The following is a 27,300-nucleotide window of genomic DNA, read 5'->3' on the forward strand; positions in this document are numbered from 1 at the left end:
ACACTAACAAAAAGAAAGCTAAAGTGGCTTTCATAATAGCCAACAAAACAGATTTCAAAGCAAAGAATATTACCAAGATATAAAGTTTATTTCTTGATAAAAGGTCAGTGTATCAAGAGGATGTAACAATTCAAATATTTATGTACCTAGAAATAGAAATATATGAAACAAAAGTTAAGAGAACTGCAAGGAAATACAGATAATTCTAAAGTTACAAGAAACTAACTCTTTGGATTTATCTTGCTCTTCTTTTCCAATTCTCATGGTGAAATCTTAGCTTATCGATTCACTGCCCTTTTTATTTCTGTTTTAAAACATTGAATGATAGATTAGAATTATTTCACTTTAAGAACTACTTTAAGTATAAAAATTTTAAAAATATTTAATTTTTATTTAAAATATTTTCTAATTTCACTTGAAACTTCTTTTAGGACATATTGATCTCTTAGAATTGTTTTCAATTTCCAATTGTATGAATATTATCCTATCTTCCTGCTGCTAATTTTTAATTTAATTTTATTATCAGAGAACATGCTCTGTAAATCTACAGTCTTTTAAAACTTGTAGTCTTAGTTTTATGACCCAGGATATGGTTTGACTTGAACAGTGTTTTCTGCACAATTGAGAAAAATATATATTCTGCTATTTCTGGGTTGGGTATTTGGGTTTCTTTTCATGTGTCTCCTTTTCTGAATTCTTTGGATTATTTTTACACCTTTTACTACTTGACTTTAATGCATCCACTGTGATTCTGATGTTATATTGGGCTTTCCCAGTGGGGTGGCTCAGCTGTAAAAGTATTCCCTTGCAATGCAGAAGATGCTTGAAATAGGGGTTCTATCCCTGGGCCAAGAAGATCCCCTGCAGGAGGGCATGGCATTCCATTGCAGGATTCTTGCCTCCAGAATCCCATGGGCAGATGAGGCTGGCAGGCTACAGTCCATGGGGTCACAAAGAGTAGGACATGACTGAAGTGACTGAGCACTCAGGTACATATTGTATAATATTTTAATGGGAGTTTTGGGGATTCAAATACTTGTCATGCTTCAAGTCCGTTTAGAATTAATATTGCACCTACTTCATTTTAAGATGGAAATCTTATTACCATATAGGTTTCTCTACACTCTTACGCTATAGTTGTCTTATTTCTATGTACACTGAAAACCACCAGAAACTAGTGTGTTTTCGTTTTCAGCTGTCAGACATGTTTTAAGGAATTCAAAAACTCAGTGCTATTTTGAATTCTCATGTCCTTTCCTAACCCCACTATTGTTATTTTTTTCCCAACAATGTCAATTAGGTGGGCCATACATTTTTCTAGGCCTTATAGTTGAGTTCTGTGGCATGACAATAGCAAGTGTTTTTTTCCTATCTTCTTCAGAAACCAGAATGATATTGGCAGGCTTTTAATTACAAACATCATATATTTTATAGCTCTATTGATAGTCAGATATTCTGCTTAATTTTGTGACATTTTCACTTGAATTTTCAAGGAAATTTTATATTTCCTCTAAGAGTCAAACTTTCAGCATAGTGATGTTTATAAATCTCCTTTATTATAGTTTAAATGTCTGTTGGAAGTTTAATGATACCATTCTTTCATGATTGACAGTAATACCTGGGAATTTCCTTCTTGGTGGCTTTTGTTCTTCCTTAGAGATATTTTCCTGGGATTTAGAAATTTTATGAATCCACTCAAAATACTAAATTTTGAATTTATAAATTTTTGACAATGTAATTGATTTCTTTTTTTATACTTATTTTCCCAGATGATTGATTTGAAAAATTTTCTTACCTAATTTATACATTTAAAGCTATGATTGCTTATAAACACTACTTTAATTGTAAAGAACATAAGTTTTGGTCTTTCATTATCAAATATATTTTCATTATTAATAAGTTCAAATATATTCTCTATACTAATAAGTTTCATTATCATTCCATTTTAAACACTTTTTAATTTCTATGATTCCACATTTGACCTGTGGGTTATTCATAAATGTATTATTTGATTTCTAAATATTTGCAACTTTTCTGCATATATTATTTTTTATTGATTTTTAATTTAAGTTTGATGAGAGAACATATTCAGGATTAATTCAATCTATTGAAATTTATTGAGTTGTTTATGCATAGATGTAGATCTAGTTGGATAAACATTCCATGTGCAACTGAAAAAAATGATTATAAAATTATTGAATATTAGATTCAAAAAATGTAAGTAAATTAAGTCAGTTTATTGATTTTATACAAACATACATATCTCTCAAGTGAAACATGTAACACTTGGGACATTTTTCATGTAATGCTAAAGTGCTATTAGTAATGATAGTAATAAAGAGGCAAGGAGTTATACTTTGGGTTTCCTTTAGGGCCCACATTCTAAATGGTTAAGATTCTATTCTGTTTTGTAATGATCATGAAAATTCTCTGAAATGGAAATAAACAGTGTGTCTACCCAGTTGTAGTCAGTTTCACTAGGATCAGTCGATTTCACTAGTTTGCATATGAGAGGGAAACCACGCATAGTGCTGCAGATTGTTTGACCTCATGCATCGATGCGCACATGCTCAGTCATGTCCCACTCTTTGCTAACGCATGGACTGTAGCCCATCAGGCTCCTCTGCCCATGGGCTTCTCCAGGCAAGAATACTGGAGAGGGTAGCTATTTCAAATACAACTTCGTTGTGTTGTGGGTTTTTTGTACCATTAGACCACCTTTGGATATATATATATATATATATATATATATATATATATATACACACACACACATACATATACATATACATGTATATATATACACACATACATATACATATATATATACACATACATACAAGTGCCAGTTTTCAGCACCTTGGACACATCCTGAATTAAAAAATTCATTACCTCACTCTTTCAAAAGCCTGTAAAATGTCTTTACTAATAGATGACAATTCAGACAATTCTGTGAAGTCTGTTTTAAACAGATATCCTAAACAAGATTACCAAAATAGCTAGGGGTATTATTGCTGCTGCTGCTGCTGCATCACGCGTCAGTCGTGTCTGACTCTGTGTGACCCCACAGACGGCAGCCCACCAGGCTCCCCCGTCTCTGGGATTCTCCAGGCAAGAACACTGGAGTGGGCTGCCATTTCCTTCTCCAATGCACGAAAGTGAAAAGTGAAAGTGAAGTCGCTCAGTTGTGTCCGACTCTTAGCGACCCCATGGACTGCAGCCCACCAGGCTCCTCTGCCCATGGGATTCTCCAGGCAAGAGTACTGGAGTGGTTGGCATTGCCTTCACTGGTATTATTACTAGTAAACTACAATTTTAAAAACGTTTTATCAAAGGAACCATTCATGTTTAGAAAGGAGAGAAAGCCTATTTATTTTCTTTGAGCTTTTTGCCACTGTATAATTTCTTGCAAAGCCATTTTGGTTCTGCTAAATTTCTCTCATCCTCATTCTCAATCGCCACAGAATAAAATGTCAGCTGGCACCTGGCTACTGACAAGCAGACCGTATAACATATCTGTATGTCATTTTCAAGCAACCAATTTACATAGTAATTGTTTTAATGTCAGCTTATTCAATTTTCAATGGCTGCTTTAGTCACAGTGTTTTTCTTTTCTAATCTTGCCATGCCAGTTGGGTTTGATAAAGCAGTGATAACTGGTAATTTATTTGCCTTTGACAGGCCTGGAAAATTAGATTGGATTGTTGAATATATGTGTATTTATTTGGGAACTTTCAAAAAATGTGTTTATTTTTAATTGAAGGATAATTGCATTACAGAATTTTGTTGTTTTCTGTCAAACATCAACATGAATCAGACATAGGGAACTTATTTTGCAAATTAATAATTTATATGGTACTGTGAGTACTACTTTAATATAACATGATGTCTTATGTCTGTCCTAGGAATAAAAAGAGCTTGTTTATGCAGCTGTATGTTTACCATAGCTCTGAGGCAGGAACATAGTGACCACAGAAGGGAGAGCGAAAGTGGAGGCCAGAGAGGGGCAGAAACCGACAGGAAGTCTGGCAAGTATTTTAGACAGAAGGGAGGGTTAATGACCAGCCCTGGTTTTCAAGGCTCACTCTAGCTCACTCTGTTGGATATATTGGACAGAACAATAGAGGGTGTGTGAGGTCCAGTAATGAGGTCATCCTAGGATTTCACTTCTGAGATGAGCGGCTTCCCTGGTGGTCCAGCGGTCAAGACGTCGCCAATGCAGGGAGAGAAGGTTTGATCCCTGGTCGGGGAACTAAGATCCCACATTCCTCACAGCGAAAAACCAGAACATAAAACACAAGTAATATTGAAACAAATTCAATCAAGACTTTAAAAATGGTTTCCACTTTTAAAAAAAGAGAGAGAGATGATGGTGGATGTAGCTGAGTCCCAGGGAAGGGATACCTTCTAGACTTTGGCTCTGAATTTTAGAGATGGAATTAACAGACCTTGGTGGTCGAGGTTGGCCAAGAGAATAAATAAAGTGATGAAACTGAGGGCCAGTACAGAGCATCACCGGGCTACAGCATCCAGTCATCGTGGAGCACCAGTGAACTGTAACACCTAGTCACCAGATAACCAGGATTTGTTTGCAGAGGAGACTGAAAGGCACTGGGAGGAAATGTCAGCACATTTCCTTTCTGATAAACAGACACAAAAACGCTGAAAAATGGGAGGAGGGCCCAAGTGTCAAACTGCGCTGGAATGCTTCACAAGACAAAGTGTTCAAATATTGGGTTTTGGCAACATGGAAGGCAATAGTGACTTTTGGAAGAAAAATGTGGATGGCATTCTAGTGTCTGGAGTCAAATTAAGAGTCTGAAGAGTGGGTGGAAGCTGAGGAAATCAATAGCTATTAGAAGCTGGGGTGGACTGCTGGAGGGAAATACTAGTTAAGGTGGCGATTTTATAGATATGGAAGTAGGGATGTTTTTAATCATATGATTAAACTTAAGCCAGAATAATGAACAAAGTATTTTTAAACATTAAAAGCTAAATTCTCCCCTTCTGTATAGAATAAAAGCAATTCTTTCCACAGTAGGGGTTCCAGATTTTTAATGGAATTTTATCAGAAAACAAATGTTTATATTACTGAAAGAGTTAAACTTCACACACACATACATCCAATTGGTACTTATCACAACACACCGGTTAGAGAACACTAGGGATAAATACTTATTACACTGATTCAGATGATAAGATCTAATGGAGTAATCAGTTGCTTGATCTGGTAAAAACTAGGAGTAAAGTACATTATTTGACTAGGAGAAAACTGAAGTGATTTATCTTTTTTTTTCAAAGAGCTTTACTAAGATATAATTCACATAATATCCAATTCATTTATTGCATCAGGTAAAGTGTACAACTCATGGATTTTTACTTTATTCACAGATGTGTATAACCATTAGCACAACAGATTTTAGAATATATTCATCAACTTGAAAAGAAATCTCATGGAAGTTCCTTAAAAATCTAAAAACAAAACTAGTGTTTAATTCAGTGATTCTACTACTGGGCACGTACCCTGAGAAAACCATAATTCGAAAGGACACATGTAGCCCATGGTTCACAGCTGCATTATTTACAATAGCCAGGACACAGAAGCAACCTAAGTGGCCAACCACAGATGAATAGATAAAGAAGATTTGATACATGCATACAATGGAATGTTAGCCATGAAAGGAATAAAATTAGGTCATTTGTAGAGATGCGAATGGACCTAGAATCTGTCATGCATAGTGAAGTAAGTAAAAAAATAAAAGAGAGAAAGATCATTAATACATATATATAGAACCTGGAAAAATGGAACAGATAAACCTATTTCTAGGACAGGAATGGAGATGCAAAGGTAGAAAATGTATCTAATGGACTTGTGGACACTGTGGCAGAAGGGGAGGGTGGAATGAATTGGGAGAGTAGGATTGTCATACAGACACTACGGTGCGTAAAACAGATGGCCACTGGGAAGCTTCTGGAGAGCACAGGGAGCTCAGCTCAGTGCTCTGTGATGACAGAGGGGCCGGATGGCGGGTGGGCACAGGGGAGGTCCAAGAGGGAGGGGACACGTGTATACATAAAGCCGATTCACTTCATTGTACAGCAGAAACTCACACAGCATTGCAAAGCAATCATACTCCAATTAAAAAAAAAAATCTCATAGCCTTAGTTATAACTATCCTGATCTTTGTCCACTCATAGCCCTAGAGAACCACTGTTCACACATTCCATTTCTCAGAGTTTCCTACTGTGGACATTCATGCAGACAGAAGCATATATTATATGGAATTTTTTTCACTTAGCATAATGTTTTCAAGGTTAACCAAGTGAAGTGAAGTTGCTCAGTCGCGTCCGACTCTTTGTGACCCCATGGACTGTAGTCTCCCAGGCTCCTCTGTCCATGGGATTCTCCAGGCAAGAATATTGGAGTGGGTTGCCATTTCCTTCTCCAGGAGATCTTCCCGTCCCAGGGATTGAACCCATGTCTCCTGCATTGTAGGCAGACACTTTACCTTCTGAGCCACCAGAGAAGTCCAAAGATGTAGCATTTATAAGTATTCTGGTCATTTTTATTACTGAATCATCTTCCCTGATATCACTTCAGTTCAGTTCAGTTCAATTCAGTTGCTCAGTCATGTCCAGCTCTTTGTGACCCCATAGCCTGCAGCACTGTCCAGCTTCCCTGTCCAGTACCAACTCCTGGAACTTGTTTAAACTCATGTCCATCGAGTCAGTGATGCCATCCAACCATCTCATCCTCGGTTGTCCCCTTTTCCTCCTGCCTTCAATCTTTCCCAACATCAGGGTCTTTTCCAATGATTCATTTCTTCCCATCAGATGGTCAAGAACTGGAGCTTCAGCTTCAGTATCAGTCCTTTCAATGAATATTCAGGACTGATTTCATTTAGGATGGACTGGTTGATCTCCTTGGAATCCAAGGGACTCTCAAAAGTCTTCTCCAGCACCACAGTTCAAAAGCATCAATTCTTCGGTGCTCAGCTTTCTTTATAGTCCAACTCTCTCATCCATACATGACTACTGGAAAAATCATAGCTTTGGCTAGACAGACTTTTGTTGGCAAAGTAACTGCTTTTTAGTATGCTGTCTAGATTGGTCATAGTTTTTCATCCAGGAGCAAGTGTCTTTTAATTTCATGGCTGTAGTCACCACCTGCAGTGATTTTGGAGCCCCCCAAAATAAAGTCTGTCAGTGTTTCCATTTTTTTCCCCATCTATTTGCCATGAAGTGATGGGACCGGATAGCTTCCCTGAAAGCTCAGTTTGTAAAGAATCTGCCTGTGATGCAGGAGACCCCAGTTCAATTTTTGGGTTAAGAAGATCTCCTGGAGAAGGGATAGGCTACCCACTCCAGTATTCTTGGGCTTCCCTTGTGACTCAGCTGGTAACGAATCTGCCTGCAATGTGGGAGACCTGGGTTTGATCCCTGGGTTGGGAAGATCCCCTGGAGAAGGGGAAGGCTACCCACTCCAGTATTCTGGCCTGGAGAATTCCATGGACTATATAGTCCATAGGGTCCCAAAGAGTCGTACATGACTGAGATGCCATGATCTTAGTTTTTCTGAATGTTAAGTTTTAAGCCAACCTTTTCACTCTCCTCTTTTACTTTCCTCAAGAGGCTCTTTAGTTATTCTTCACTTTCTGCCATAAGGGTTACTGATAGTCTCTCCTTTCTCCAAAGAATCTTCATAACCCAGGAATCAAAATCAGGTCTCCTCCATTATAGGCAGATTCTTTACCAGCTGAGCCACAAGGAAAGCCCATGGTATGACTTACTGTGTTTTATTTAACTAATGACTTACTGATAAACAGCTGGGTTGTTGCCACCTTTTGACTATTATGAATAATGCTCCTATAAACATTCATATGTAACTTCTGTGTAGACATGTTTTCATTTCCCTTTGGTGTATTCTTGGTGGTAGAATTTCTGGGTCATATGGTGACTGTGTTTAATTGTTAGAGGAACTGCAAGCGTATTTTCTAATGCACTGACACTACTTTACACTCCCACTGTCAGTGTATGAGGGTTCTACTTTCCCCACATCATCACCAACATTTTATTATTCGACTTCTTAGGTGGCGCTAGTGGTCAAGAATCTGCCTGCCATTGCAGGAGACACAAGAGACTTGGGTTTGACCCCTGGGTCAAGAAGATTCTCTGGAGGAGGAAATGGCAACCCATACCACTCTTCTTGCCTGGAGAATCCCATGGACAGAGAGTCTGGTAGGCTAGTCTATGTGGTCACAGTGTGTTGTGCATGACACTGAGCAACCAAACACACACGCAGTGGCTGTGAAGTAGTAACTCATTTTTGTTTTGATATGTGTTTCCCAGATGACTGGGCTTCCCTGTGGCTCAGACAATAAAGAATCCACCTGCAGTGCAGGAAACCTGGGTTCGATCCCTGGGTCAGGAAGATCCCTTGGAGAAGGAAATGACAACCCACTTCAGTACTCTTGCCTGGAGAGTTCCAAGGACACAGGAGCCTGGTGGGTTACAGTCGATGGGGTCACAAAGAGTTGGACACAACTGATCGACTAACATTTTTTTCTTTTTTTTTCCTAGATGACTAAGGGCAATGAGCATTTTTCATGGATGTATTGGCTATTTCCATATCTTTCATGAAGAAATGACGATTCAGATCATATATCTATAGTCTAACTGAGTTATTAGTCTTTTTATTATTAAATTATAAGTTTTTACATATTCTAGATACAAATTTCTTATCAGACACACAATTTGCAAATATTTCTCCAGTACCCTGGGTTGTCATTTTGCATTCTTGATGGTGTCCTTTGAAGCATAAAAGTTTGATGCATTTAATTTTGATGAAGGTCAATTTATCTATTTCTTTTGTTCCTTATACTTTTGGCATGATGTGCAAGAACATGCTCTGTCAGACTTTTTGCAACCCCATGGTCTGTAGCGCACCAGCCTCCTCTATGCATGCGATTTCACAGGCAAGAATACTGGAGAGGATTGCTCTTTCCTCCTCCTGGGATCTTCCTGACCCTGAGATTGAACCCCTCTCTTGTGCTTCCTGCATTGCAGGTGGGTTCTTTACCCTAATCTGAGCCATCAGAAAAGCCTTTATCAAACCATAGGTCATGATGGTTTACTTCTGTGTTTTCTTCTGAGTCTTACAGTTTCAGCTCTGACATTGAGGTCACTGACATGTTTTATGCTCACCTTCTGTGGTAGTTGGTAAAGAATCTGCCTGCAAAGCAGGAGACCTGGGTTCATTTCCTGAGTTGCTGAGATCCCTGGAGAAGTGAAAGGCTACCCACTCCAGTATTCTGGCCTGGAGAATTCCATGGACTGTATAGTCCATGGGGTCACAAAGAGTAGGACATGACTGAGCAATTTTCACTTTCTTTTTTTTGTGGTCTGAGTTAAGGGTCCAACATCTTTCTTTTACATGTGGTCTCCTGGTTGTCCAAATACCATTTGTTTAGAAGACTATTTGTTCCACATTGAATAGTTTTGACACCCTTGTCAAAAAATCAATTTGTCCAGGACATATGGAACTATTTCTGGACTCTCAATTATACTCTGTTCATCTGTATCTATCTATCCACATACTACACTGTGTGGATTACTGTTGACATGCAATAAATTTGAAATCAGGAAATGTGTGTTATCCCATTTGTTTGCCGTTCTTCAGGATTGTCCTGGCTCTGCTGGGTCCCTTGCAATTTCACATGAGTTTCAGAATCAGCTTGCCAGCTTCAAAAGAGAAGTCATCTGGGATTTGTACGGGAATTTCTCTCAATCTATAGTTCAGCTTTGAGTGTTCTGCTGAGTTAATATTAACTCTTCTGATTCACAAATACGGGATGCTTCTTCATCTCTTCCCTTTCATTCCACAATGTTTTGTAGTTTTCAAAGTGTAAGTTTTACATCTCTTTGTTCAGTCAATTCCTAAATATCTTATTCATTTTGATTTTATGGGGAATTGCTTTCTTTAGAGGTATTTTCAGATTACTCACTGCAAGTGTGTAAAAATAAAATGATTTTCATGTATTGGTGTTATACCCGAGTACCTTGCTGACACTGTTTATTAGTTCTGCTAGCTTTCCCAGTGGATTCCCTATGGTTTTCTATATAAGATTATGTCATCTGCCAATAGAGAAGTTTTAACTCTTCTTTTCTAATTTGGATCACTTTACCTCTTTTTCTTGCCCAACTGTCTCAACTATAATCTATAGTACAGTGTTAAGTAGAAGCAGTGAGCCCAGATATTCATTTCACCTTATCATCTCAGGAGCAATGTATCCAGTCTTTCATCACTAACACTGATGCTAGCTTTTTAAAAATGGCAGATTATTCCACATTTCTTAAATAAATAAGCTGAATTATTAATCACTACCTCTTATATCCCTGGTGGCTCAGACAGTAAAGCGTCTGTCTTTGATGCGGGAGACCCAGGTTCGATCCCTGGTTTGGGAAGATCCCTTAGAGAAGGAAATGGCAATCCACTCCAGTACTATTGCCTGGAAAATACCATGAACAGAGGAGCCTGGTGGGCCACAGTCCATGGGGTCACAAAGAGTCGGACACGACTGAGCGACTACACGTTCATGTTCGCCTCTTATCTCATTAAACTGCCATGAGTGGAAATATAATAGTGTTAGTCACTCAGTCATGTCTGACTCTTTGCAACCCCCATGGACTGTAGCCCACAAGGACCCTCTGTCTATGGAATTCTCCAGGCAACAATACTGGAATGGGTTGTCATTTTCTTCTCCAGGAGACCTTCCTGACCCAGGGTTTGAACCTGGGTCTCCAGCACTAAAGGCATATTCTTTACTGTCTGAGCCACCAGGGAAGCCTGGAAACATAATAAAGAGGGAAAAAATTTAGAATTCCTATACTAAGATTAACCTTACTGAATAGAATGCATCATTACATCAAATTTCCATTTTTCTTGAAAGAATTAAAATTGAGAATCTATTTCTGCTTCACAAACTTCTGCCAACGTTTTAATCATCTTTATCATAGTTTAAGCTAGCAAAGGACATACTTTGAAACTTAACAGATGTGATTCTGATAATGGCTTATTTTTTTGTTTTGTTTTTCTGGATTTTCTCTGGATTTTTATTTTTATTTTTTTATAAAAGGTATATATGTTTATTTATCTATTTATTTTTAATTTTTTTTAAATTTTACTTTACAATAAAGTATTGGTTTTGCCACACATTGACATAAATCCACCATGGGTGTACATGAGTTCCCATTCCTGAACTCCCTTCCCACCTCCCACCCCATATCATCTCTCTGGATCATCCCCGTGCACCAGCCCCAAGCATCTTGTATCCTGTATCGAACATAGACTGGCGATTCATTTCTTACATAATAGTACACATGTTTCAGTGCCATTCTCCCAAATCATCCCACCCTCTCCCTCTCCCTCTGAGTCCAAAAGTCCGTTCTATACATCTGTGTCTCTTTTGTTGTCTTGCAGACAGGGTCATCATTGCCATCTTTCTAAATTCCATATATATGTGTTAGTATACTGTATTGGTGTTTTTCTTTCTGGCTTACTTCACTCTGTATAATCGGCTCTAGTTTCATCCATCTCATTAGAACTGATTCAAATTATCCTTTTTAACGGCTGAGTAATACTCCATTGTGTATATGTACCACAGCTTTCTTATCCATTCATCTGCTGATGGACATCTAGGTTGTTTCCATGTCCTGGCTATTATAAACAGTGCTGCAATGAACATTGGGGTACATGTGTCCCTTTCAATTCTGGTTTCCTTGGTGTGTATGCCCAGCAGTGGGATCGCTGGGTCACAAGGCAGTATATTTTTAATTTTTTAAGGAATCTCCACACTGTTCTCCATAGTGGCTGTACTAGTTTGCATTCCCACCAACAGTGTAAGAGGGTTCCCTTTTCTCCACACCCTCTCCAGCATTTACTGCTTGCAGATTTTTGGACTGCAGCCATTCTGACTGGTGTGAAATGGTTCAATACCTAACAAATAATTACTATTTATGATGTGGTGAACATTACATTATGGGCTGAAGATAGAAGAAAATCAAAGTTTTATTGTCAAGGAGCCGTTGTTCCAGTGGGAGTCACTGTCCATAGTTTCCAATTCAAAATACAGTGTTTGTTGCTCAGTTGTGCCCAACTCTTTGTGACCCTGTGGATTGTAACTTACCAGGCTCTTCTGTCCATGGGATTTCCCAGGCAAGAATATTGGAGTGGGTTGCCATTTTCTTCTCCAGAGGATCTTTCTGACCCAGGGATTGAACCCGGGTCTTTTGCATTGCAAGCATATTCTTTACCATTGGAGCCACCAGAGAAGCCCCAAAATACAGTGGAATAAGTCTAAATACTCTGTATTTGCAATGTCCTATGAGAGCATCTAAAATCATCTGGCAAGCTGGTATCAAATAAATGAGATTAATTTTTCAAAAGAGAGCATTTTAAAATAAATAAATTGTATTAATTTGAAAGACTGTAAAATTAGAGATAACTTTGAAATATACAATAGTTGCTAATCAAGAAATGAGAGCACTTCCTTCGATCCCAGTATAGTCATCCTTAGGTCACTGGTTTGATACTGGGTTGGAGGAGGAGTTGATATTTTACTAACACAACATTGTCAATCAATTATACTCCAATAAAAATTATGAAAAAAATCTTTACATATGGAAAAAGGAAATGAGTGTACTTCAAGCATCTGTGACTTTAGAGTTTCACACTGAAGTTTCTATATGAATATCTTAATTTGTAAGTATATAACACAAGCAACTAGGCATGGGATATCTACATAGACTCTGTTCTTTGTTTTTTTTTTTTTTCTTTTATTTATCTTAACATCATTATCAAACAGTAGACCAATACAGAAGGGATCATTATAATAAACAGCTTTGGGCCTTTACCTGTCATCATTTTAATAATTCTGATATTATCCTATGTCTATGATATAAGACAGGTTTCCCTGGTGGCTCAGTGGTAAAGGATCTCTCTGCCAAGCAGGAGATGTCAGATACTCAGGTCTGATCCCTGCGTTGGGAAGACCCTTGGGAGAAGGGAATAGGTATGTCCTCCAGTATTCTTGCCAAGGAAATCCCATGAACAAGGAGCCTGGTGAGCTACAGTCCAGGGGGTCACAGAGAATTGGCTACAACTTAGCCAATAAACAACAAAAAGGGATATGACACCATTTCTTTTTTTCAGTTATGGGAAAATTCCCATATCCAAACACTGTAACTGTTTCATTATTCAAATGCTGAAAAACAATAATGTCCTAAGACTGACTCCAAGATCAACTCTGATACAGTTTGATGTCAACTTCCAAAAATTAGTTGCTTTTCTGTGAGCTTAATATTTTCTACTTTACCAGTGAAACTTTAAAATTTGGATGACTTTATAGTCACACTAATCCGAAATACTGACTTTACTACCGAGGTCACACATAACAGAAATAACTGCCTGAGTCTGAAGCACATTGGTATTTCCTAGTGATGCATTAACTACCACTGGTTCTAGAGACTGACTTTAACAGTAGTGCCATGAAAGTTTGCAGTGATGACTGCATAACGCAAACCCAGTAGTTTAACATTTATCTAAGTAAGATTTTTCTGTATCACTGATGTTGTAATGCAATCTCATATTTACCTATTAGTCTTTTTAGTAAATGCGTTCCATTTGGAGCCTTATATATTAACACTTGGGGGTAACAAAATTACATACAATTCGAATTAAAAATACATATAATATAATCCTATGAATGTCTTCCCCGATGGCTCAGATGGTAAAGACTCTGCCTGCAATACAGGATTTTGGGGAGAACCCCTGGAGAAGGGAATGGCAACCCACTCCAGTGTTCTTGACTGGAAAATCCCATGGACAGAGGAGCCTGGCAGCTACAATTCATGGGGTTGCAAAGAGTCAGACATGACTAAGAGATTAACACAATCCTGTGAATATATATATATTTATGACTGAAATAAAGGTCCCATAAATGACAATAATGACCAATCATCAATTTGTACTTGATTTTCTAGTTTCTTTCTATAATTTAAAAAGCAATTACAGATTCATATTGATGTATGGTAGAAGCCAACACAATATTGTAAAGCAATTAACCTCCAATTAAAAATAAGTAAAAGAAAAAAGTAATTATGGGGACTTTCCTGGTAGACCAGTGATTAAGACTTCGCATTCCAATGCAGGGGGTATGGGTTTGATCCCTGGTTGGGGATCTTAAGTTCCCACGTGCCTGTGGCCAAAAAATCAAAAACATAAAATCAAAGCAATATTGTAACAAATTCAATAAAGACTTTAAAAAATGGTTTTCATAAGAAAAAAGTCTTTATTAAAAAAGCAAGTACATTTTGGTCGGATCTTAATAAGCTAATACATTGCAAATCATTGTAATTTCAACTTTTATACTTTCACCATAATTTGAAGCAGGATAACACAGTAGTAAGCAACTAGGTTTTAGAGTTTGAGAACTCCGGTTTGGAGTCAAATGTACAATTGCGAGCAATATTTACATCGAAAAAATTACAAGACATATTTAGGTCATGTCTAGAAGTTTTTGTGTGTGTGCACAACTTTCCCAAGGCCAGTCTTTCAGACCCCATGCCCTATGTTTTCCTCTTTCCTCCTTTCAAAGCATCTGCTTTGTGAGCTGTCATTCACTCCAAAGATTAAATGTCTGACAACTCTTCAACTGTTTCCTCTCCCTGGAGGATTTCACTTCAACACTGTAACATCGTCAGTTACACTGATAAAAACTCTGCCATGTCTTTCAGGCTTTATTCAGTGGAAGAGATCCTTGTGTGCATTTTCACTGTTATTCTAGCATGGCTTTTCTTTCATGACCCTTAGAAACACACTAATGTGCTAATAGCTACATTAGTTTCCATGAGGCCGCTATCAGAATTTACAGTTAAAATGAAAGTCGCTCACTTGTGTACTACTCTTTGCAACCCCATGGACTACACAGTCCATAGAATTCTCCAGGCCAGAATACTGGAGTGGGTAGCTGTTCCCTTCTCCAGGGGATTTTCCCGACCCAGGGATCAAACCCAGGTCTCCCACATTACCAGCTGAACCACCAGGTAATTATTCAGTTATTCAAAACTGAATAACACTTTGACAGAAATAGAGTCACAGAGAGGGGTTAGGAAACAAACACATGGAGATGCAAGAGGGAAGTGGGGTGGGATGAATTGGGAGGTCGGGATTGACAAATACGAACTATTGGTACTGTGTATAAAACAGGTAACTAATGAGAACCTACTGCAGAGCGCAGCGAGCCCCACTTGGTGTCCCTTGGTGACCTGAATGGGAAGGAAACTCAATAAAGATGGAATATATGTATACATACGGCTGATTCACTTTGCTGTACAGCAGAAGCTAACACAACTTTAAAAAGCAACTATGTTGTTGTTCAGTTTCGAAGTTGTATAGGACTCTTTGCAACCCCATGGACTGCAGCCCTTCAGGCTCCCCTATCCATGGGATTTCCCAGGCAAGAATACTAGCGTGGATTGCCATTTCCTTCTCCAGGGGATGTTACAAGATCAGGGATCGGAATCACATCTCCTGCACTGGCAGGCATGTTCTTTAGCATGGAGTCACCAGAGAAGCCCAATAGAAATTAATGTTTAAAAAGTGAAGTGCAATCAAACAAAACCGAATGACCATTTTGAAACGTTATTTCCTATCTGCTGATCCTGGTCATTCCTGTCTCAATATGCTACTTATGATAAATTGTTCTTTTTTTTTTTTTTCTTTTTCCAATCATGTTTGGACACACCCTAGGCTAGAGTAGCATTTGATTCAAAGGACACATTTCCTGCCTCTCTGGTGACAACGCTTTCATGTGATTGGAGGGCACAACTCCTTTAGCGTAGCTTGCTTCAGAATTCAGTTGTCAACTTGTTGAAAGAAAACAATCAACTTCACGAATAAATCAAATGAAAACATGAAAGGAAGCCAGTGCCTTCTCAGTTTTTCTTTTGAATGTGAATGTTCACAGTAGCTTTATTCATCATAGCCTCAAACTGGAAGCAGACCAAATGTTCATGGACTGGTGAATAGGTAACAATCCATATGACAGGATTTTACTCAGAAATAAAGGGACAAACTACTGATATGTGCAACAACAGGGATTAATCTCAAAGACACTGTGCTAAATGAAAGATACCAGGCTCAAAAAGCTACATGCTGCATGATTCTATTTGTAGAATATTCTGGAAAACGCAAAAATTTAGGAACAGAAGTCAGATCACTGCTGGTTGAGGGCTAGAGGAAGGGGAGATTTCTTGCAAAGGGGACATGGGGAACTTTGGGGGTGACTGAAATGTTTGATGTCTCAATTTTAGTGATGGTTACCTGATCTTACATATTTGTCAACAACTCCCCAATTTTTAAGTAGCCTTGAATCTCAGAAATTTTAAGAAAATCCTTGCACAGTGTTGTATGGTTAACCTCAAATGTCTCTGTGAATAAATTCTAGAATTCAATAGCTCAGAGTTACAGCAGCCAAATCATATTTTTCCATTTCATGTGAAATTAAATATCATTCTATCACATTTACTGCACTATAGTTACAGTAAACTGGACACACATAATTATTGTTCCTAATAAACTCAAGAAGACTCTTGAGAGTCCCTTGGACTGCAAAGAGATCAAGCTAGTCAATCCTAAAGGAAGTCAACCCTGAATATTCATTGGAAGGACTGATGTCGAAACTGAAGCTCCAATATATTGGCCACCTGATGTGAAGACCCTGCTCATTTTAACAGACCCTGATGCTAGGAAAGATTGAGGGCAGGAGGAGAAGGGGACAATAGAGGATGAGATGGTTAGATGGCATCACTGACTCAAAGGACATGAGTCTGAGCAACTCTGAGAGATAATGAAGGACAGGGAAGCCTGGCATGCTGCAGTTCATGGGATTGCAAAGAGTCAGAATAGTGCCTAAACAGCAATAAAATAAACTTAAAGTTGACTCACAAAATTTAATTATATTTACAATTTATATTTTCAAATTGTAATTCACTTGATCTCTTTATATTTTATCTCCTCATGATATGAATGGAAAAGGAAGGGAATCAGAGGGATAACCATCAGAAGAAAAAGAAATAACTGAATAGATCATAGTAAACCTGGCACCAATTTTAAATATCTTAAATACTCACTTAGAAAAAAACAGCTAGCACCCTGTTAATAAACTGGGTATGTAGAAACTCAAAATGACCATTGCTTGGTTCAGCATCACAGTCCAAGTCAAGATATTTAACTTTTCAGTCATTATGATGCACATAAATTATTCAAAATATGTATATATGGAGAAACGACCTTTCTTCTTGTATACAAAGTATTGATCAACGCTGTGCCCAGGTCATCCAGGGGAGGGGGAGGCCGTTTCCCTCCATAAATGGTCCCAGCTGTTAGAGAAGTACCCAGCCTCTCTCCGTCCTCCCACACATCCCCTCTGGGAGAAGGAAAGTCACATGATGGCTGAGTTGGAGTTATGGATCTTATGCTTGGCTCAGCTTCTGCTTCTTATGCTTGGTTCAGCTTCTGCTTCAGTTTTCTGCATGGGAACCCGCTGTGGTGCACAGAGCAGACATCTCTTTCTGCCCCTGAGGCTCTAAGCTTTACCACTGTCATCTGTGCTCAGCGGTGTCCAACTCTGTGCGACCCCATGGACCGTAGTCCACCAGGCTCCTCTGTCCAAGGGATCATTCAGGCAAGAATACTGTAGTGGGTTGCCATGCCCTCCTTCAGGGGAATCTTCCTGACCCAGAGATCAACCCCAGGTCTCTTGCATTGTAGGCAGATTCTTTACCACTGAGCCACCAGGGAAACTCACAATTGTCCTGGGGTTGTCAACAATGTCAGTGACTGGAAGGCTGAATGCACCTCCTTCTGGAATTTGGTGTTAGGAATTGTACTTCTCCCAGGTCTAAACCACACCCACCAATAAGTCCAGTCAGTAATAAAGATAACAGTTTACTTGCAAACCATTTCTGGGACAGTCTCTCCACTGGTTCTGAAATTATACGGGGGACACAGTTAGGACAGGAAGCCTGACACAAACACTGCTGAAAGCAATCACACTACGATACCATGACAAGAAGTTGTAAAAATTCCTCTAAGTTTTCTCAAGAGATGCGATCTCTCAGAATTTTCTCTTCAAATCCAGTATCTTGCTTGTTTTCAAAGGCAGGAAGCCAAAACCTCCTTATCTTGACATAGAGGTTAAAGGAAACGGAAAGACACAATTAAGTAGAACGATATGCATGTATGAATGCTCAGTCGCTCAGTTGTGTCTGACTCTTTGCAACCCCATGGAGCCTGCCAGGCTCCTCTGTCTATGCGATTTTCTAGGCAAGAATACTGCAGTGGGTTGCCATGCCCTCCTCCAGGGGATCTTCCTGAGCTATAGGTCAAACCCATGTCTCCTGCATTGGCAGGTGAATTGTTTACTGCTAAGCCATCTGGGAAGCCTCAGAGTAGAACTACTTTAATTCAAAAATATCTCGTCTACTCAGGCACATTATAAGTGCACTATAATTAATGTGGATGCACGTGGAATGTGTATCATGATATTTTCATCACAGCAAGAAGAAATGAAACCTTACATCAATGATGCATTTACCTGAATTCTCTGCAAAGCTGACCTCAACTCTCCTATTATACCTCCTGACTGTATATGTGTTCTCTGGTGGCTCAGATGGTAAAGAATCTGCCTGCAATGCAGGAGACCTGAGTTTGATCCCTGGGTCAGGGAGACTTCTGGAGAAATGGCGACCCACCCTGGAATTCTTGCTTGGGAAATCCCATGGACAGAGGAGCCTGGTGGGCTACAGTCCCTGGGGTCACAAGGAGTCAGACATGACTGAGCAACTAACACACCATGTATCCTAATCTGATGTACTTCCTCTTCCCTCACATGTAATTTCTTGTGACATACATTAATTTTAGCATGGTTTGGAAGACTTGTGGTAACTGCTAACACACACATTCATATACAGAGAGTAATATTTGCTTAAATATTCTTCAATTTTATCTTGCTAACAATTAACTCATGTATAAGTTTATAAGTTTCTTTCCTATGCAGGTCATCCTTCCTTGACTGCCTTTTTCCTTATTTTATATGTACTGTGTACTCTAAATGTATGTTTTAGAGTCAAAATAAGATGTTCTATACCATGTAAAGTTGTGACATCCCAATGGATTACTGAATAAAAAAGGAAATGCACAATCAAAATACAGGTAGCAATATGGTTGCCAGGGGGCAAAGACCAGGAGAAGGGATAGTTAGGGAATTTGGGATGGACATGGACAGACTGTTATGTTTGAAATGGATAACCAACAAGGACCTACTGTATCACATGGAACTCTGCTCAATGTTATGTGGCAATCTAGATGGGAGAGGCATTTGGGGGGAATCGATACACACATATGGCCCTCCATTATGCACCTGAAAATGTCAAACATTTGTTAATCTGCTACACTCCAATATATAGCAGATTATACTGCTATATCATACAGGTGGAGAGAAACAGGAGTCTGTAAAATGAAGCCAGGCCAGCCAGTGACTGCTATATGCCATGCAGAAGCTCTCATAGTAAAGTTCTTATGGACATTGCTTTAGATACAGTGGGAAAATGCTCTAATGACAGGAGAAACTCAGGTTTCTCTCAGATTGATCCCAAGTACAGATCAAGAAGCAACAGTTAGAACCAGGCATGGGGAAAGCAGACTGATTTTAAATTGGAGAAGGAGTACAACAAGGCTGTATATTGTCACCCTGCTTATTTAACATATGCAGAGTACATCATGTGAAATGCCAGGCTGGATGAAGCACAAGGTGGAATCAAGATTGCTGGGAGAAATATCAATAACCTCAGGTACGCAGATTACATGACCCTTTTGGTAGAAACCAAAGAGGAACTAAAGAGCCTCTTGATGGAGATGAAAGAGGAGAGTGAAAAAGCTGGCTTAACATTCAAAAAATGAAGATCATGGCATCTGGTCCCATCACTTGATGGCAAATATATGCGGAAACAATGGAAACAGTGACAGACTTTATTTTTGGGGGCTCCAAATTCACTGAAGATGGTGACTGCAGCCGTGAAATTAAAAGGTGCTTGATTCTTGGAAGAAATGCTATGACAGACCTAGACGGCATATTAAACAGCAGAGACATTGCTTTGCCAACAAAGGTCTGTCTAGTCAAAGCTATGGTTTTTCCAGTAGTCATGTATAGATGTGAGAGTTAGATCATAAAGAAAGCTGAGTGTCAAAGAATTGATGCTTTTGAACTGTGGTGAGGGAGAAGACTCTTGAGAGTCCCTTGGACTGCAAGGAGATCCAACCAGTCCATCCTAAAGGAAATCAGTCCTGAATATTCATTGGAAGGACTGATGCTGAAGCTGAAGCTCCAATACTTTGGCCACTTGATGCAAAGAACTGACTCACTGGAAAAGACCCTGATGCTGAAAAAGATTGAAGGCAGGAGGAGAAGGGGACAACAGAGGATGAGATGGTTGGATGGCATCACTGACTTGATGGACATGAGTTTGGGTGAACTCCAGGAGTTGTTGATGGACAGGGAGGCCTGGCATGCTGCAGTCCATGGTGTCGCAAAGAGTCAGACATGACTGAGTGACTGAACTAAACTGATTACTGGCTTAATGAAACAATGATGCCAAAGAATATGTTCAGTTTTATGCTAGTGAAGAAGTAAATAACAGGACAAATAATAGTGCTGTCTGGATTGGGATTTCTGTTATAATTCATGTTCTAAATAGTTTTAGTTTTCACAGTACACTAGATTTGTGCACTATGCATGTCACAACACCTAGAATTATGAATTTTTTTGAGAACATAGCATGAATAGAACAAAGCACAGAGAGTGATCTATAGTGTAGAACAGTGGATCGAGAACCACAATGATGTGTTTTGGAATGAAGATCTGGTTCAACAAAATTGCAAGACAGTATTCCCTGAAATTTTGCATTGCAAAATCCTAAGACATACAAAAAATAAACTCTGAGTAGTTGGATAAACTCAGCCAGTAGTTGGAATTGGTTGACTGCAAAGGCGGTTTGTTAGACCTGTTCTATTTGACTAGAAAAGTCATACAGATTCTGCATTCTCTTCCATAGATTCTGTCCATACAAACAAGCTATGGTCCATTACCTATAGCTTTGTTGAATTGAAAACACTGGAATCTGTGTCTAGCTGCTTTTACATTTATAGGATAGAGTTGCGTTGCGTGCTCTTGTAGTTATCTGTCCCTGTATTTTGAGAAGCATAGCCAAGGTCAAAAGCACAGGACTTTAAACAGTGGGATCCCTGTAAGACTTTGTTTGGTTTCCAGATTCCAGCAGGTGGTACTTTGACAAAACCAGGGGCGGCATCTCACCTCCCTTCCTGCCTAGGTGAGAGTCAGGCACAGGACTGAGCAAGGAGATGAGCACTCCTGGTATTTCACTATTAATGTTTGCCTGGCATGCTTCTGCAATCTTTTGTTTACATTGTTTGTTTTCCCTTTTTGTTATTATTTTACTAGATTACTGTCCTATTAGACATTCAAGCCTCAGGAAATAAGAATAGCACCACACAGCATGTTTTGGCTACATTCTTTATCCCTAACATTTAAAAACTACCTTCCAATACTGTAAGCTTAGTAGTTCTGATAAAATTTTCAAAATGTCCTGCTTTCCATTTTTCCATTTTGTTCCTCATTATTGCCTAGGAATGTCTCTTTTCAAAAGGTAGTAGTTACCCTAAAAATACAGTGTATGCAAAGAATGAGAATATCAACTTTCTTTTGACTTCAATGATTTTCTACACTGTTTCCATCTGCAAATTTTTCCACTTGCATAAACATAAAAAGATTGGAAGTGTGGGGGCGGGGGAGGAGGTGGATGGAAATTATGCTCTGAGGATATTATGCCAACAATGCAATTTAATGCATCTTTGATGGTGCGCAATTAGGTATTAAAATTTCTCATAACTAGAAACATTCTTGGTCAGTAGAAATTACCATAGATAATTTCAGGTGACAAGGGAATAATTTTGCTAGATAAAAGGGCTAGACAATACATAAAGCATTCAGTTTAGGGGAAATTTAATTTTTTCTTCACATGAATCCTTTGGTTAACCATATTAGAAAATGTAAATTCACATAAAACTGAAGGAGAAAACTGTTAAGTTTTTATATTTTAAAATAAAATTTATAAAGACACAATATAGCAAAGCAACTAACAAACAGTTGGCTAAATCAGAATTTACTGATTTTTTGTTCCTAAAGGGCTAACTGCTTTTGCACAAAGCTTTATTTAATGTATGCTACTGGTTTAATTTAGAGTCCTAGTGCTAAGCATGCCCTTAATCTTCTCTGATTTTCTTTCTTTCACACCAGTGTTTCTAAAGGAGGATGAAATGCTGAGGTCAATATATTAGTTGGATAGATTCATCAAGTATGCAGGACAATACCACTGCTCCAAATTCTGATCACATTCATGTTCTTGGCATACTTTGGGCATTGCATATGCTAGAAAAGAAAATCATAACAGACTGAAAAAAGTGCTGGGGGCTGCGACGGTGCACGAGTGTGGGGGGCTGCGATGGCACGCTTGGCCAAAAGGAGCTACCCCACATCCGAGGTCAGGGGCAGCAGCCGAGAGTGCCAGGCTGCGATGGTGCAGGAACAGCCAAGAGGAGCAAACCCCAGCCCGAGGCCAGGGCCAGCGGCCAGGAGGAGCAACCCCACGTCCAAGAAGTGGTGGCTGTGTGGGCGCAGGAGGGCCTAGAGGAGCTATTCCACATTCAAGGTTAGGAAGGGCGGTGGTGAGGAGATACCCCTCACCCAAGGTAAGGAGCAGTGGCTGCACTTTGCTGGAGCAGCCGTGAAGAGATACTCCATGCCCAAGGTAAGAGAAACCCAAGTAAGATGGTAGGTGTTGTAAGAGGGCATCAGAGGGCAGAAACACTGAAACCATAACCACAGAAAACTAGTCAATCTAATCACACTAGGACCACAGCCTTGTCTAACTCAATGAAGCTAAGCCACGCCCGCGGGCAAACCAAGACGGGCGGGTCATGGTGGAGAGGTCTGACAGAATGTGGTCCACTGGAGAAGGGAATGGCAAGCCACTGCAGTATTCTTGCCTTGAGAACCCCAGGAACAGTATGAAAAGGCAAAATGATAGGACACTGAAAGAGGAACTCCCCAGGTCAGTAGGTGCCCAATATGCTACTGGAGATCAGTAGAGAAATAACTCCACAAAGAATGAAAGGATGGAGCCAAAGCAAAAACAATACCCAGCAGTGGATGTGACTGGTGATAGAAGCAAGGTCCGATGCTGTAAAGAGCAATATTGCATAGGAACCTGGAATGTCAGGTCCATGAATCAAGGCAAATTGGAAGTGGTCAAACAGGAGATGGCAAGGGTGAACACTGACATTCTAGGAATCAGTGAGCGGGGTGAATTTAATTCAGATGACCATTATATCTACTACTGTGGGCAGGAATCCCATAGAAGAAATGCAGTAGCCATCATGGTCAACAAAAGAGTCCGAAATGCAGTACTTGGATGCAATCTCAAAAACAACAAAATGATCTCTGTTTGTTTCCAAGGCAAACCATTCAATATCACAGTTATCCAAGTCTATGTCCCAACCAGTAACGCTAAAGAAGCTGAAGTTGAACGGTCCTATGAAGATCTACAAGAGTGCACAGCACTCTTTTAGAACTAACATCCCAAAAAGCTGTCCTTTTCATTATAGGGGACTGGAATGCAAAAGTAGGAACTCAAGAAACACCTGGAGTAACAGGCAAATTTGGCCTTGGAATGTGGAATGAAGCAGGATAAAGGCTAATACAGTTTTGCCAAGAAAATGCACTGGTCATAGCAAACACCCTCTTCCAACAACACAAGAGAAGACTCTACACATGGACATCACCAGCTGGTCAACACCAAAATCAGATTGATTATATTCTTTGCAGCCAAAGATGGAGAAGCTCTATACAGTCAACAAAATAAGACCAGGAGCTGACTGTGGCTCAGATCATGAACTCCTTATTGCCAAATTCAGACTCAAATTGAAGAAAGTAGGGAAAACTGCTAGACCATTCATGCATAACCTAAATTAAATCCCTTCTGATTATACAGTGGAAGTGAGATAGAGATTTAAGGGACTAGATCTGATAGATAGAGTGCCTGATGAACTATGGAATGAGGTTCGTGACACTGTACAGCAGACAGGGATCAAGATCATCCCCATGGAAAAGAAATGCAAAAATGCAAAATGGCTTTCTGGGGAGGCCTTACAAATAGCTGTGAAAAAAAGAGAAGCGAAAAGCAAAGGAGAAAAGGAAAGATACAAGCATCTGAATGCAGAGTTCCAAAGAATAGGAAGAAGAGATAATAAAGCCTTCCTCTACAATCAATGCAAAGAAATAGAGGAAAACAACAGAATGGGGAACACTAGAGATCTCTTCAGGAAAATTAGAGATACCAGGGAACATTTCATGCAAAGATGGGCTCGATAAAGGACAGAAATGGTCTGGACCTTACAGAAGCAGAAGAGGTGGCAAGAATACACAAAAGAAGTGTACAAAAAAGATCTTCACAACCCAGATAATCACGATGGTATGATCACTCACCTAGAGCTAGACATCCTGAAATGTGAAGTTAAGTGGGCCTTAGAAAGCATCACTATGAACTCAGCTAGCGGAGGTGATGGAATTCCAGTTGAGCTATTTCAAATCCTGAAAGATGATGCTGTGAAAGTGCTATACTCAATATGCCACCAAATTTGGAACACTCAGGAGTGGCCACAGGACTGGAAAAGGTCAGTTTTCATTCCAATCCCAAAGAAAGGCAATGCCAAAGAATGCTCAAACTACTGCACAATTGCACTCATCTCACACGCTAGTAAAGAAAGGCTCAAAAATCTCCAAGCCAGGCTTCAGCAGTACATGAACCGTGAATTTCCAGATGTTCAAGCTGGTTTTAGAAAAGGCAGAGGATCCAGAGATCAAATTGCCAACATCCACTGGATCAAGGAAAAAGCAAGAGATTTCCAGAAAAACATCTATTTCTGCTTTATTGACTATGCCAAAGCCTTTGACTGTGTGGATCACAATAAACTGTGGAAAATTCTGAGAGAGATGGGAATACCAGACCACCTGACCTCCCTCTTGAGAAATCTGTATGCAGGTCAGGAAGCAACAGTTAGAACTGGACATGGAAAAACAGACTGGTTCCAAATAGGAAAAGGAGTATGTCAAGGCTGTATATTGTCACCCTGCTTATTTAGCTTATATGCAGAGTACATCATGAGAAACGCTGGGCTGGAAGAAGCACAGCTGGAATTAAGATTGCCGGAAGAAATATCAATAACCTCAAATATGCAGATGATACCACCCTTATGGCAGAAAGTGAAGAGGAACTAAAAACCCCTCGATGAAAGTGAAAGAGAAGAGTTAAAATGTTGGCTTAAAGCTCAGCATTCAGAAAACGAAGATCATGGCATTTGGTCCCATCACTTCATGGGAAATAGATGGGGAAACAGTGGAATCAGTGGCAGACTTTATTTTTTTTTTGGGCTCCAAAATCACTGTAGATGGTGACTGCAGCCATGAAATTAAAAGACGCTTACTCCGTGGAAGAAAAGTTATGACCAACCTAGATAGCATATTCAAAAGCAGAGACATTACTTTGCCAAGAAAGATCCGTGTAGTCAAGGCTATGGTTTTTCCAGTGGTCATGTATGGATGTGAGAGTTGGACTGTGAAGAAGGCTGAGCATCAAAGAATTGATGCTTTTGAACTGTGGTGTTGGAGAAGACTCTTGAGAGTCCTTTGCACTGCAAGGAGATCCAACCAGTCCATTCTAAAGGAGATCAGCCCTGGGTATTCGTTGGAAGAACTGATGCTAAAGCTGAAACTCCAGTAGTACTTTGGCCACCTCATGCAAAGAGTTGACTCACTGGAAAAGACTCTGATGCTGGGAGGGATTGGGGGCAGGAAGAAAAGGGGACGACAGAGGATGAGATGGCCGGATGGCATCACTGACTCGATGGATGTGAGTATGAGTGAACTCCGGGAATTGATGATGGACACGGAGGCCTGGCGTGCTGTGATTCATGGGGTCGCAGAGTCGGATACAACTGAGCTACTGAACTGAATTGCACTGAGAAAAAAGGTACACTAAGCAAGGCCAGGATTAGCCAAGGGTGGACAGAGAGAAGGCTTTCCTCCAACTGTAGGTAATAGTCTTCTTGTTTCCATTCGATTCTAATATTTAGCTTCAATTCAGTAAAAGCTGAATGCACTGTTCAGCTGACAAGCCACAAGCAATTCCTAAGTGATGGGAGTAACCAACCATTCCCTTGAGATGATGGATGTGTTCACTTCAGGCATTTTCTATAAAAAACGTAACAATAATGGCCTGATAACAGCTGACATGAGAATGCAGTCAGTCCAAGGCATGCACAGGCAGACAGTTCTAACAGCACTAATCCCTAAGAAAAATGAGCACTTCATAATCTATGTGATCAAAGGCAAAGGTACAGATGTCATCTGAAAACATTTCAATTTAAATGTAGATCATATCAGCGACTCAATAATGAAAATGGGTATTAAGCTTCTGAGCATCAAGAGTTAATCTTTTGGAATTTTAGAGGCTGTTTCAGGTTAAATAAAAAATACCTAAGATTACGTTGGTTGTCTGTTTTATATATGGTAATGTATATAGCACTAACTCCTAATTTATCCCTCTACACTCTTTCCCCTTTGGTAACTATAAGTTTCGTTAAGAAAAAGAATCTGAAAAATAGTATACAGATAGATAGATGTATATGTATAGATGTATAGCAAAGTAACTCATCATATAAATATATGCTATCCATCTGAAGCTATACGTATATATATATAGACCATTTGTGGTTTAGTTGCTGAGTCATGTCTGACTGTTTTCAGACCCCATGGACTCTAGCACATTAGACTTCTCTGTCATTCACTGTCTCCTGGAGTTTGCTCAAACTCAATTCCATGATGTCACAGCAAAGTAATTCAGTCATATATACATACACATACATCTGAAGCTAACACAACATTGTAAACTCTCTGCTGCTGCTGCTGCTAAGTCACTTCCGTCGTGTCCGACTCTGTGCGACCCCATAGATGGCAGCCCACCAGGCTCCTCCATCCCTGGGATTCTCCAGGCAAGAACACTGGAGTGGGTTGCCATTGCCTTCTCCAATGTGTGAAAGTGAAAAGT

General features: G+C 39.5%; 1 protein-coding gene across 1 annotated transcript in view; it reads right to left on the reverse strand.

Moving 5' to 3' along the window:
- LOC132659304 (polypeptide N-acetylgalactosaminyltransferase-like 6) overlaps nt 1-27,300 on the reverse strand; it is a 648,338-nt gene that overhangs the window by 21,514 nt on the left and 599,524 nt on the right. The gene's annotated exons all lie outside the window — the stretch shown is intronic.

This window comes from Ovis aries, chromosome 2 (genome assembly GCF_016772045.2).
Source record: "Ovis aries strain OAR_USU_Benz2616 breed Rambouillet chromosome 2, ARS-UI_Ramb_v3.0, whole genome shotgun sequence".
Lineage (NCBI taxonomy): Eukaryota > Metazoa > Chordata > Mammalia > Artiodactyla > Bovidae > Ovis > Ovis aries.